At 36.1% G+C, this 10,641-nt stretch overlaps 1 protein-coding gene and 1 long non-coding RNA gene across 3 annotated transcripts in view; one reads left to right on the forward strand and one right to left on the reverse strand.

The window, feature by feature from the left end:
* Positions 1-10,641, reverse strand: part of ZBTB20 (zinc finger and BTB domain containing 20) — an 853,596-nt gene that overhangs the window by 713,594 nt on the left and 129,361 nt on the right. Inside the window, exon 2 of the mRNA XM_014546952.1 lies at positions 9,797-9,847. The gene's annotated coding sequence lies outside the window, so the exon portion shown is untranslated. The remainder of the gene's footprint in view (positions 1-9,796; positions 9,848-10,641) is intronic.
* LOC102264156 overlaps positions 1-10,641 on the forward strand; it is a 158,808-nt gene that overhangs the window by 56,426 nt on the left and 91,741 nt on the right. For both annotated transcript variants that reach the window (XR_314121.1, XR_314122.1), the window contains exon 2: positions 4,769-4,858. This is a non-coding gene — a long non-coding RNA (uncharacterized LOC102264156). The remainder of the gene's footprint in view (positions 1-4,768; positions 4,859-10,641) is intronic.

Raw genomic sequence — 10,641 nt, forward strand, 5'->3', positions numbered from 1 at the left:
AGGTGTCCTGCCCCGCCCCACCCCGGCCACTCTGTGCCTGCACGCGCTGCCCACCGGCCCAAAGCAGCCGGGGCAGAGCGGGGTGGGATGCCTGCCCCCAGCCGCTCGGCACCTGTGCACATGCGTGCTGCCCACAGGCCTGCCATCTTTGTCGGGTTAATTTGGATACTCACTCCTGATTGGCTGGTGAGTGTAGCGGAGGGACGGTCAATTTACATGTTTCTCTTTTATTATATAGGATTCTTATCTCCCAGACCCTGGCCTCCTGCCTTGGGGCAGCAATATAATATGAAAACTTAACAATAGATCTTAAATGTAGCTGATGTTTTTATATCCTTCACAACATACTCTTTAGATTGCACCCAAGAAGGAGATTATTAAAGAGTAACAGGAGACCAGTTACCAGACCATTTTAATTGAACAAAAAACAGCACTGTGCTTTCTTGCTTACAAGTCAAACATTTGTACAAACATTAAAATCAATTTCATAAATAAAGGGCTATTAGCAACTGGGGTGGGGAAGAAATTCTCTTTCTCACAAGCCCCTTCAACATTTCAGGTTAGTTGAGCAGGGGAGGAAGCTCTAATGAGAAAAGAGGACTCGCTGACCCACAGTCTCCTGTGAAATGGTATGTCAGTCAGAGGCAAGGACACATTTTTGCAATCATTTCGGCCTATTTTTTGTAATAATTAGTAAGAATTCCATTTTGCTAGGGCTAGCATCGCTCACAGCTCTCTCTCTCTCTTTTTCTCTTTTTAAATTTAGGCTTTTTTTTTCCTTTCCATAAAGTAAATTTACATATTTTCAGTCTCTCAATCCCTTCTATGTTTTATTTATGAATACAGCCCTTCTTGATGGTAACTTTAATGTGAAAGAGGTAGTAATTAATGTCCCAATCTGTTAGGTTAATCCCTTTCCACACTCTCCACAGAGAAGTTTAAGGTAAGTAACAGTTTACAGTCAATAGTAGGTTTAATTATGCTTAATGAGAGTTAGTTTCTCTGTTTACTAACTGCATTGAGGTGTGTGGGTCCTAGATGAGCTTTCCCTTGGCCTCATTCTGATTTGTTAATAGGGCCACTGTGGGCCATATACTTAGTGCTTAAACCTATAAAGCTGCTCCTAGGGAACAAAGCAAGTAAGGCACCTGTTTCAGCTGAGACACCATTAAGTAAGTGCAGCCTTCACACAACTATATCTTTCTTTGGGAAGAGAGCTATTATTTTATAATGCTTTCCAAACAGATCCATTTGAGAAGCTAATTATTGCCTAAATTTCAGAGCTTTGGTAAGTCTACATATAAAAAGCTATCTCAAACTAAGTACAATCATCAATAGTGGTTTGTATAAAATTAGAGTATCAAACACTCCTAAGACTTTCCATATTAATCCTTTAATGTTATCATTTCAAGTGTTAAGATCTAAAACTACTTTTACAAGTCACTGGTTTTTTTTTAACTAAAAATGTCTTTTGTCTTAAAATTGTATTTAAACTTATTATAGTATACTAGAAGCCCAGTGCACAATTTCATGCACAGGTGAGGTCCAGCCGCCTGGCCCCAATCAGGGTGGGGGGGTCTGATCGGGGGAGGGGCTGGCAGGGGGGAGGGGCCGAGGGTGGTTGGCTGGCCAGCCCCGCCCCCGATTGGGCAGGTTGGCTACCGCAGTGCGCATCATAGCCACTGGTCGTTTTGGTCATTCTGGTCATTCTGGTCCTTGTGCCGTTCAGTCTCTTGGCTTTTATATATATAGATAGGGGAAAACTTCTGTTTCCTTACTAAGCTATAAAAATAAGCACCAAAACAAATACCCAGACTTTAAGGAAACCATGTTGACCCAAAGGAAATTTAGTACACACAATTTTTAAAGGATCCTTTTTTTGCCATGTTTGTGTTGTAGATAAATTCTTAGTATAACTGATGATATAGTTCCTCTAAGTCTGAGGCCAGTTTTCAAAAAACATTTATTGAGAACCTGGTCTGAACTAATCACAAAAATGAAGAAGGCATATTCCTTCCCCTAATGAAGCTTATCCTCTGGGAAAGGAGATGTGCATAGGTAAAAACTATGACACAATGGGTTAAGTGTTATACTCATGTGCATAAATGTGAAGGGGGCACTAAGAAAGATGTGTTGATTCTGTAGTAGAGGATAAATTAGGCCTCCTCTAGGGACATAGCATTTTTCTGGGTTACAGGAAGGCCACAAAAGGCTGAATGAGCATTGAGAACAGGCACAAAGCATAGCAGGCCATGGTGTGTTAAAGCAGCTAGTAGTGCAGTGTAGGCAGAAAGAATTGTGAGCTTAGGGAAAGGAGATGAGATGGAAGAGAAATTTTCAAGTTAGGTGCTCAGAAAGTAGATTGGGACAAAATTTTTTAAAATTTTAATGTCAGTCCTGGCCGGGTAGCTCGTTAGTTAGAGTGTCGTCCTGAAATGCCAAGGATGCAAGTCTGATCTCCAATCAGGGAACATAACAAGAAACAACTAATGCATTTGTAAGTGGATGTTAACAACAAATTGATGTTTCTCTTTTTCACCCTTTCTCTCTCTCTCTCTCTCTCTCTCTCTCTCTCTCAAAAATAAAATAAAATAAAAATTACTAAATTAAAAAAAAATTCTGTCATCCTGTATTAGCTATTAACAAATATGAGATATAGGAAAAGGCGAAAAAATATCTTTACCAAACAAAATGAGACCAGTATAAATCTTGAAAATTAAAATGAACTTTTCTGAGCCTACTGATCTCTGAAAACTGTTTTCATATTTAAAAATCCCCATAATGTATTTACAAATCCTTATATTTAGTTCAAAGAATTGTTTTTTTGTAATAGGAAAATAAGATTCCTAAAATGTTACCCACCTAAAAGATTGGATGATTACATATTAAGAGAAGCTAGTGGGAAGAGGAGCTGGTAGATCCATATCTCAGGGCATTCTGGGAAATATAAACATGATTCAATGTTCTTTAAATAGAAAGTGTTTACAATTAGTTTCAGAAACATTTTTGCCTTTTGAAAATTCTACCTTTAGTCAGTATATCCTGACTGCTTATAGAAAAAAAAAAGTAGAGGCAAACATTTCCTTAAAAACCACAATCTAATGGGTCTAAAAGAAAAAGAGTGCAACCCAAACTATCAAAAAGACCCACACATCTGAAAGTCTTTCTGCACTTAACTAAACTGAGCTTTCTGCTATGTCCTTCAAATCACTATAAACTTATATTCTCCCCTACCATGCTACTCTGAACCACCCTGAGGACTTCCAAATTACTGTCAGACACTGGGCATTCATAGACACCAACTTCTGAATTCCTGCACAAGGAAAAGAGAAAGACTAGATTCAAATGGTAATAAAGTTTCTATCACCATGATAAACATATTTAAAAGTCGGTCTCTTGCGAAAACTGGTTTGGCTCAGTGGATAGAGTGTTGGCCTGCGGACTCAAGGGTCCCGGGTTCGATTCCGGTCAAGGGCATGTACCTGGGTTGCGGGCACATCCCCAGTGGGAGATGTGCAGGAGGCAGCTGATCGATCAATAAAATATATTTATAAATAAATAAATAAATAAATAAATAAAAGTCGGTCTCATCCTGATAACAAGTTATATAAAATAAGTATAACCTTTGTGTAAGTCACAGGTTATTATACTGAAATTTTTATTTCTATAGGTAGTATAACAGACTTAATGTGCTGCTAGAAATATGCATAAATACATTTCAATATAGCATGCATATGCAAGCCAGCTATTTATTATATTCCAATGTACACATTTTTATATTTACATTTCAGCACTTATTCTTGAAAGTTAAATGGAAAATACTCAAACTTTTTTCATCATACAAATTCTAAATGAAATAAAATGTCCTTTAAAAACTGTAATTAATGGCTGCTGTGTCAAACAGTGAACCAAAGGGTCAAACCTTATAATTCACAGTTTGAGAGGTCATAGCTCAAATTATAACTTTAAAAAACTGATTATCTGTGAGTAATTTGACAAATCCATCTAATACATGCTGAATGAATATAAAATCTTTTTGAGAGTAAAAAGAATGTATGTCCAAGTGGACAGCTGATGGAGAAAATGGCCTTTTTACTGAACAAGGCTAAGTCCAGCATAATGACTTGGTATGCCTTTGAATGAGCATGCAAGGCAGGAAGGCCAAACAGGACACACATCCAAAGAGAGCATAATAAACAATCTGATCAGAACACAAGAATATTCTACACACATGTCCGAAGAGAAAAAGAAATAAATATACATTTCCATCACCTGTTCCTCCATCACTATTCCTACAACCCAATTTACAGAACTATCAATAAACAATATTTAAAATAAATATTTTTTTGTAATTAAAAAATGTTAGAAATTATCCCTCTGATTTTTCAATTTGAGATTTGAAAATACATATTGATATGTATTAAGCCGAAGTTTACAACACTTTTCTTTATTACTCACCTTGAAAACAAATATTGCTTCACCTATCATCCCAAGGCCACTTGTACCTTAAAATATAATTTGAATTAATTTGGCCTGCCTGCATTTTTTAATCTAGAAGTGTTCTACTATTAATAAGGCAGGCTACTGAAGCTATTTCTCCCATTGCAGACCAAATTCCCTAACTGTGCCAAAATTGAGAAGTCCAGCAAAATTTAATTTTTTAATTTAATTATATAACCATGTGTGTAATATTTATGTGTTTATTATATTTTCCTATTAGACTGTAAACTCCACAAGGTTAAAGACTATGTACTTTTATGTTCAACAGTTACATCTAACACCTCGGAAGTTCCTGGCACAGAGCAGAAATTCAATAAATACTTGCTGTATGATAGAAAGATGGATGAAGCGATGCAAGGTGGGAGACCTATGTTTAGCTTAATATCCTCTAGTATTATTTGTGTGATTATGGGGGGGGGAGTTTTTTTAATGTACACTCTATTTAGGCAGTTTACGTACCCAGTAATTCACTGATCCATCCACTTAACCTAGAAACTGAGAAGATTTGAAACACATTTAAAACTAAAATAGTTGAAAAATGAAAAAGATGGAAATTAGAGTGGGAAACAAGATGTTTATATATGTATACATGTAAAGACAAATCATAGGAAAGAAAGGAAGTTTACTTTCTTAGTTTCTTTGGGTTAATTCTATTATAACCATTATTATAATGCTTTTATTATAACAAAATACTAAGAATATTTATTACTTTCTCATATGGCAATGCACTACAGCCGCTATATAACCAGATTCCTTATATCATGAGCCAAAGAGTCTATTGGAGGACACAAATATTCAATGATAATAAAATGTAATAAATAAATAATAGTAATAACATAGGTTTTTGTGAGAGAATAAAGCAGGATTCTTCTCTTAACCAGAAAAAATGCTCACATGGTAATTGCTGAACTTTGACGCTACTACGTCCAATTCCAAGAGACTTTTCTGGTACATGTAGACACTGTTGGCTTTTGATGTACAGAGAAATATTACTAGTAAAAGGGAGATCTGAACATGTAAGTCACTCTACCATAAGAAAACACATTTGAAAAATGGCCTTTTTCTTATAAGTGAAAGCCTAACTCTGGTTCCACTTAGTCTGGTAATTTGTTTCTGTCATTCCATTGGACGAGCCCACACGTACTGGGCTCTTCATAGGTCCTGGGCTCCACCATCTGGCCCTTTATTTACTTAATTCTTTTTTAATACTGACAAGTGTATTAGTAACACTTCCATGATCACTGGTAAATATAGAGCAACTGCACAACCAAGATTTTCCCTAATTCTGAAAGTCACTAATTAGCTGTGGGTAGGGGTTGGGGAGTATTACAAAGATATGTTGAGCGGTACTACAATAAGTAGTCTAATTCCCAAGAAGAAAGCATGTTAATCTGCTTCCCACTTCATTAGAGAAATAAAAAAACATCTTGCCATCACTAAAGGATATAAAGAGAGATCTGAATATTGGAGGAAACAGTAGATAGGGGGGAAGAATAAATGCAGCATTCAGGCAAGAAACACAAATCCCCTACATATGGTAGACAATGTTCATGGTTTCTCTTGATATCTTTTGATTGCTCTATTCATCAGTATGTTTCATGAGCATACTTTACTCAATTAATAAACACAAGCTTCCAAAGAAAACAAATAAGGTAAATAAATCCTATTTAAATGAACTAATAGTTCTTCTGATACTTAAGATATACATTAGGCAACTTTGAAAGCTAGTAAGGTCTCATTCACTTGAGCTCCATAATAAAATACAGTAGGCTTAAAGGAGAGAACACAGTTTCCAAAGGTGCTAAAAAGTCATTTAGAGAGAAGATATTATCTAATTTAAGTACTGAAACTGGGAATTATGGTATCGTAAGTCCATTAAAGAACTTTTTTAAATAATATTTGTGGGGGTTTTTTTAAGAGAGAGTCTAAAGCTTTAATTTTCCATGAGATTTAGATTCCTCAAAGAACATTAACTGATAGTTATATGTGTTAATTCAAGCATCAAGTATAAATTATTATAACTCAACTTCCTGAAACTAACAATTCTGAGTAAAGTCAAGTCCATTGTCCTCATTTCTAAAATCAAAAAATGTAATATGAAGCAAAAACCTTTTCGAGATTATTTTTTGTTTCAGTCTATCTTCTTTATTTATAGACATTTTGGGGAAAGGATGACATTCAATTATAGTACTTATCCCAAATAACTAGAATCTCAGCTAAAAACTTATAAAGTTGTGGACTGTGAGATAAATATTAGTATTTCCTTAATTAAATTTTTAACTAATAAATAAAAGTTAATTGGTTCACATGCAAAAATAAATTGATGAAAGGCCAAAAAATAGAATAAACAGGGAAAAGGGGATTAGGGGATGCACTTTGTTTAATATCTAATTTGAGACCTGTCAAAGAAGTCGGGCATATCTTATTACTGGTATATGAAAAATGAAAGAATGAATGTTTTTGCATACAAATAAATGCAAGTATAGAAACATAATAGAAGCTTTGTGTTACAATGCAACTTAAACTCCTCTGGGCAGTGATCAGCTAAGAAGGAACAGAGACAGATACAATGCAATGATTAACTAGCTGATGAATCTATTATTCATGACAGGTATGTAAGCAGTCAGGGCAGCTATGCTGGTGGCTTCTCCTCATCAAGCATCTTTGCCAGGACAGACTGGAGGCTTGGAACCAGGCATGACACAAAAACAATAAAGCCTATTGCCAGCTAAGGGAAGAGTCAGCACAATCCAACTCCAGTTTTTAATAGTACTAGAAATCTCTCTTGAATAATGTTTCCCCTTGTGATCGGCATATATTGTATTTACAGAATGTTGCCAGCACTTACCTCTATTTATCTTACTATGCATAGTAGCATACCTGAAACAACTACTTTGAAATTGTCAGTATATACAGGAAAAAAGTGACTTTATCATTAGTTGGCAAAAATGTCTGTTGATGGGTATAACCATCATGTCATTACACGAACAGATGGTCAAAGTGAGTTCATTTTACTGACAGTATATTATGTGGGACTTTTTATCCCTGAACAACCAAACCAAACAAAAGTACAACACAGAAGAGGCCGTCATACCTTCCTGCGTTTGGTTGGCAGCTTAATCTTTGATATATGAAAATAAAAAAACAACATGGACTGTAATCCTGCATACTACCATTTCCACATAACATTTAATAGAATATTTAAGTATTCATATTAAAAAGTCATCCTGGTATTTGTGAAGATAAAAAAAAATACATGGGGTTTTTAAAAATCTTTCAACTACATGATCTCCAGTTAAAGGAGAAACATAAAAGTCATATTTCTTATACTTCAGTGTTCTGTTTTGTTTTTAATTTAAACAACAGTTTATAGGGGGGAAGCAAGTTACAATTCTTTATTGTTATTCAGGTATTTTAATAAAATGTTAGAAAAAGAGATATTTTAAAAAAGCAATCCCCTTGTTAAAATCAATTTCTCTTTGAAAGGCTATGCTCTCTCTGTGTATATATTATTTTACTGAATAATTTTAAAATATAACAGCTGAAATATTCATAAACAAATGAATTAATAGTCTAGCAGGTATCCAATCACCAATTACTACATTTTACACCATGAAATCTCTTGAAATACACACACACACACACACACACACACACACACAGCTTCATCTCTAGAACTAACGCAAATAGAAAATATTACCTTGATTCTGTGAAATAAAAAAAATATTGTGGGGCCCTAGCTGGTTTGGCTCAGTGGATAGAGCATTGGCCTGTGGACTGAAGGATCCTGGGTTTGGTTCCAGTCAAGGGCACATGCCCTGGTTGCAGGCTCAATCCCCACTAGGGGGTGTGCAGGAGGCAGCCGATCCAGGCTCAATCACTAGGGTGTGTGCAGGAGGCAGCCGATCAATGATTCTCTCTCATCGTTTATGTTTCTCTGTCTCTCTCCTTCTCCCTTCTTCTCTAAAATCAATAAAAATATTATTTAAAAAAATATTATGGGGTCAAGGAGAGAGAATGTAAGAATACATTTCTATCTATAACAGCTAATAGTAAAAGCAACAGCTGAAAATTATATTGCTAAAATGCATCTACACATGTGGTTATGAAAACTTAGGCTCAAGAAAAATTCTAGTTACCCACTTTCAAAAAGAGCTGATAAAGTTTAAGATACATCTTTAGTACTTCTGTACCTTAAAATATTGCTGAGTATTAATTTTTCATCAAGTTGTCATTTTCTCTGACATTTGATTTTATTAATCAAGGCATTTATCATTAATTTGTTGAAAATATCGTAATTAAGCCAAATAAACTAAAACCCTTAAAAGGTTAAAATTAGAAAGCAGGTGAATTAGAACTTTGACATTACCCTGTTGACATACAAGAGCTGTTTGAAAGTATGGGAGTCAAGTTTTTGCAGTTAGTTTGATGCCTCAATCTTGGGGCTGGGTACTTTTTTTAAATGTTATAAAGATTTGATTTAAAGCTCCCTGACAGTTTTGACATTCAGGTGAAAGTACTGCTGCTGCATTTGGAACAATTTGCATATCCCACTGCTAAATAGAATGTTTGAGGTGTGCACTGGTGTAAAGAAATGAAAAACAAGCTATCACACATGTTTAAGTGTATGTATTCACAAAACTGATGGTTGCAGCATACCACCCCATCCCTCCAATGTAATCTGTGATTTACTCTTCTATAATAAATTACCCTACCATGTTATTCTCATTGGAAGATCTAACCATGTATGTAAGAAGCAAAGTAATTATAGCCCCCTCTTGTCTAAGAAACCTTCTTTAATCCCTATGAGCTCTTTATACACAATGAAGGGACACAAGTCAATTGTAAACTTCTTGCCTGCAATTCTGGACTTGGTAGCCATGAAATCTCATTGAACAGTTTTGCTGTTCCCAACAAATGCATTTTTATGTTTTTAGAGTTAGTTATAAAGCTCCTTCTGATGAGGAATAGGTACTGAGTTATTAGTTTTGAGTCAATATGCCTATTTAAGAAAAGGGAAAGGTATAGAATTAGAAGAGTTCCAAACTGATTCCCATATAGAAGGAAGAAAGGATACAACAACACCTAATTAGGCTGACATATTCTCAGATGACACAAGCTTTCTTCTTTTTTGACTTATAATTTCAGATTATTCTTTATGCAGACATAGAAAAGGATATATAATGCATTAAAGGGCAATAAAGGAAAGACTTGAGTTTATAAACCCAAACACTTAAATATTATAAAACTTTTCAAGAAGATAAAACCCATTCAAGGAAATCTCATTGACTATTACCTTTAGCCTTCAAGGTCTCAAAAGGCAAGTCTTACCACTTCTTTTGTGTGACTGTAAAAAGAAAAACTTAGAATTAGAAGTCTGCTAAGGAAACAATTTAGATTTTCATAATATCTTTATTACTAGTTATAAAAAGTAGATAGCTGAGTTTGTATATGTCAATTAATATTTATAGTTTTTATAAAATAGGCTAACATGTTCATTTGTGTATGTGCAGAACAAGTACAACAAGTACTCAGTAAAATGTGGCACAAATATATAATACAAACCACTATATATACAGGGTTTATATGGAGAATAGGTTACTTATTATAGTATTACTAAAAGATTTCTTACTCTACACAAATAAAGGCTTTTACATTTATATTTCTACTAGAGGCCAGTGCACAAAAATTCGTGCACTCGGGGGGTGGGGGGTGGGTCTCTAAGCCTAGCCTGCATGCTCTCACAATCTGGGACCCCTCGGGTAAGGTCCAGTCCCATTGCAGCATGGCTCTGGTTCCCAGGGCCTGCGGGCAGGTGGGGAGGGACCAAGAGGCCAGTCTGATCGCAGCATGACTCCAGTTCCCAGGAGCCTGTGGGCAGGGGGAGGGACCAAGATTCCCAGATCGCAGCATGGCTCCGGTTCTCCAGAGCCTGCGGGTGGGGGGAGGGACTAAGAGGCCAGTCCAATTGCAGCATGGCTCCAGTTCCTGGATCCTGCAGGCCGGGGGTAGGGACCAAGAGGCCAGTCCAATAGCAGCAAGACTCTAGTTCCCTGGGCCTGCGGGCCAGTGGGGAGGGACCAAGAGGCCAGTCTGATAGCAGCATGGCTCCGGTTCTCCAGAGCCTGTGGGCCAGGGGAC

The sequence above is a fragment of the Myotis brandtii genome, unplaced genomic scaffold (assembly GCF_000412655.1).
Source record: "Myotis brandtii unplaced genomic scaffold, ASM41265v1 scaffold46, whole genome shotgun sequence".
NCBI classification, from domain to species: Eukaryota; Metazoa; Chordata; class Mammalia; order Chiroptera; family Vespertilionidae; genus Myotis; species Myotis brandtii.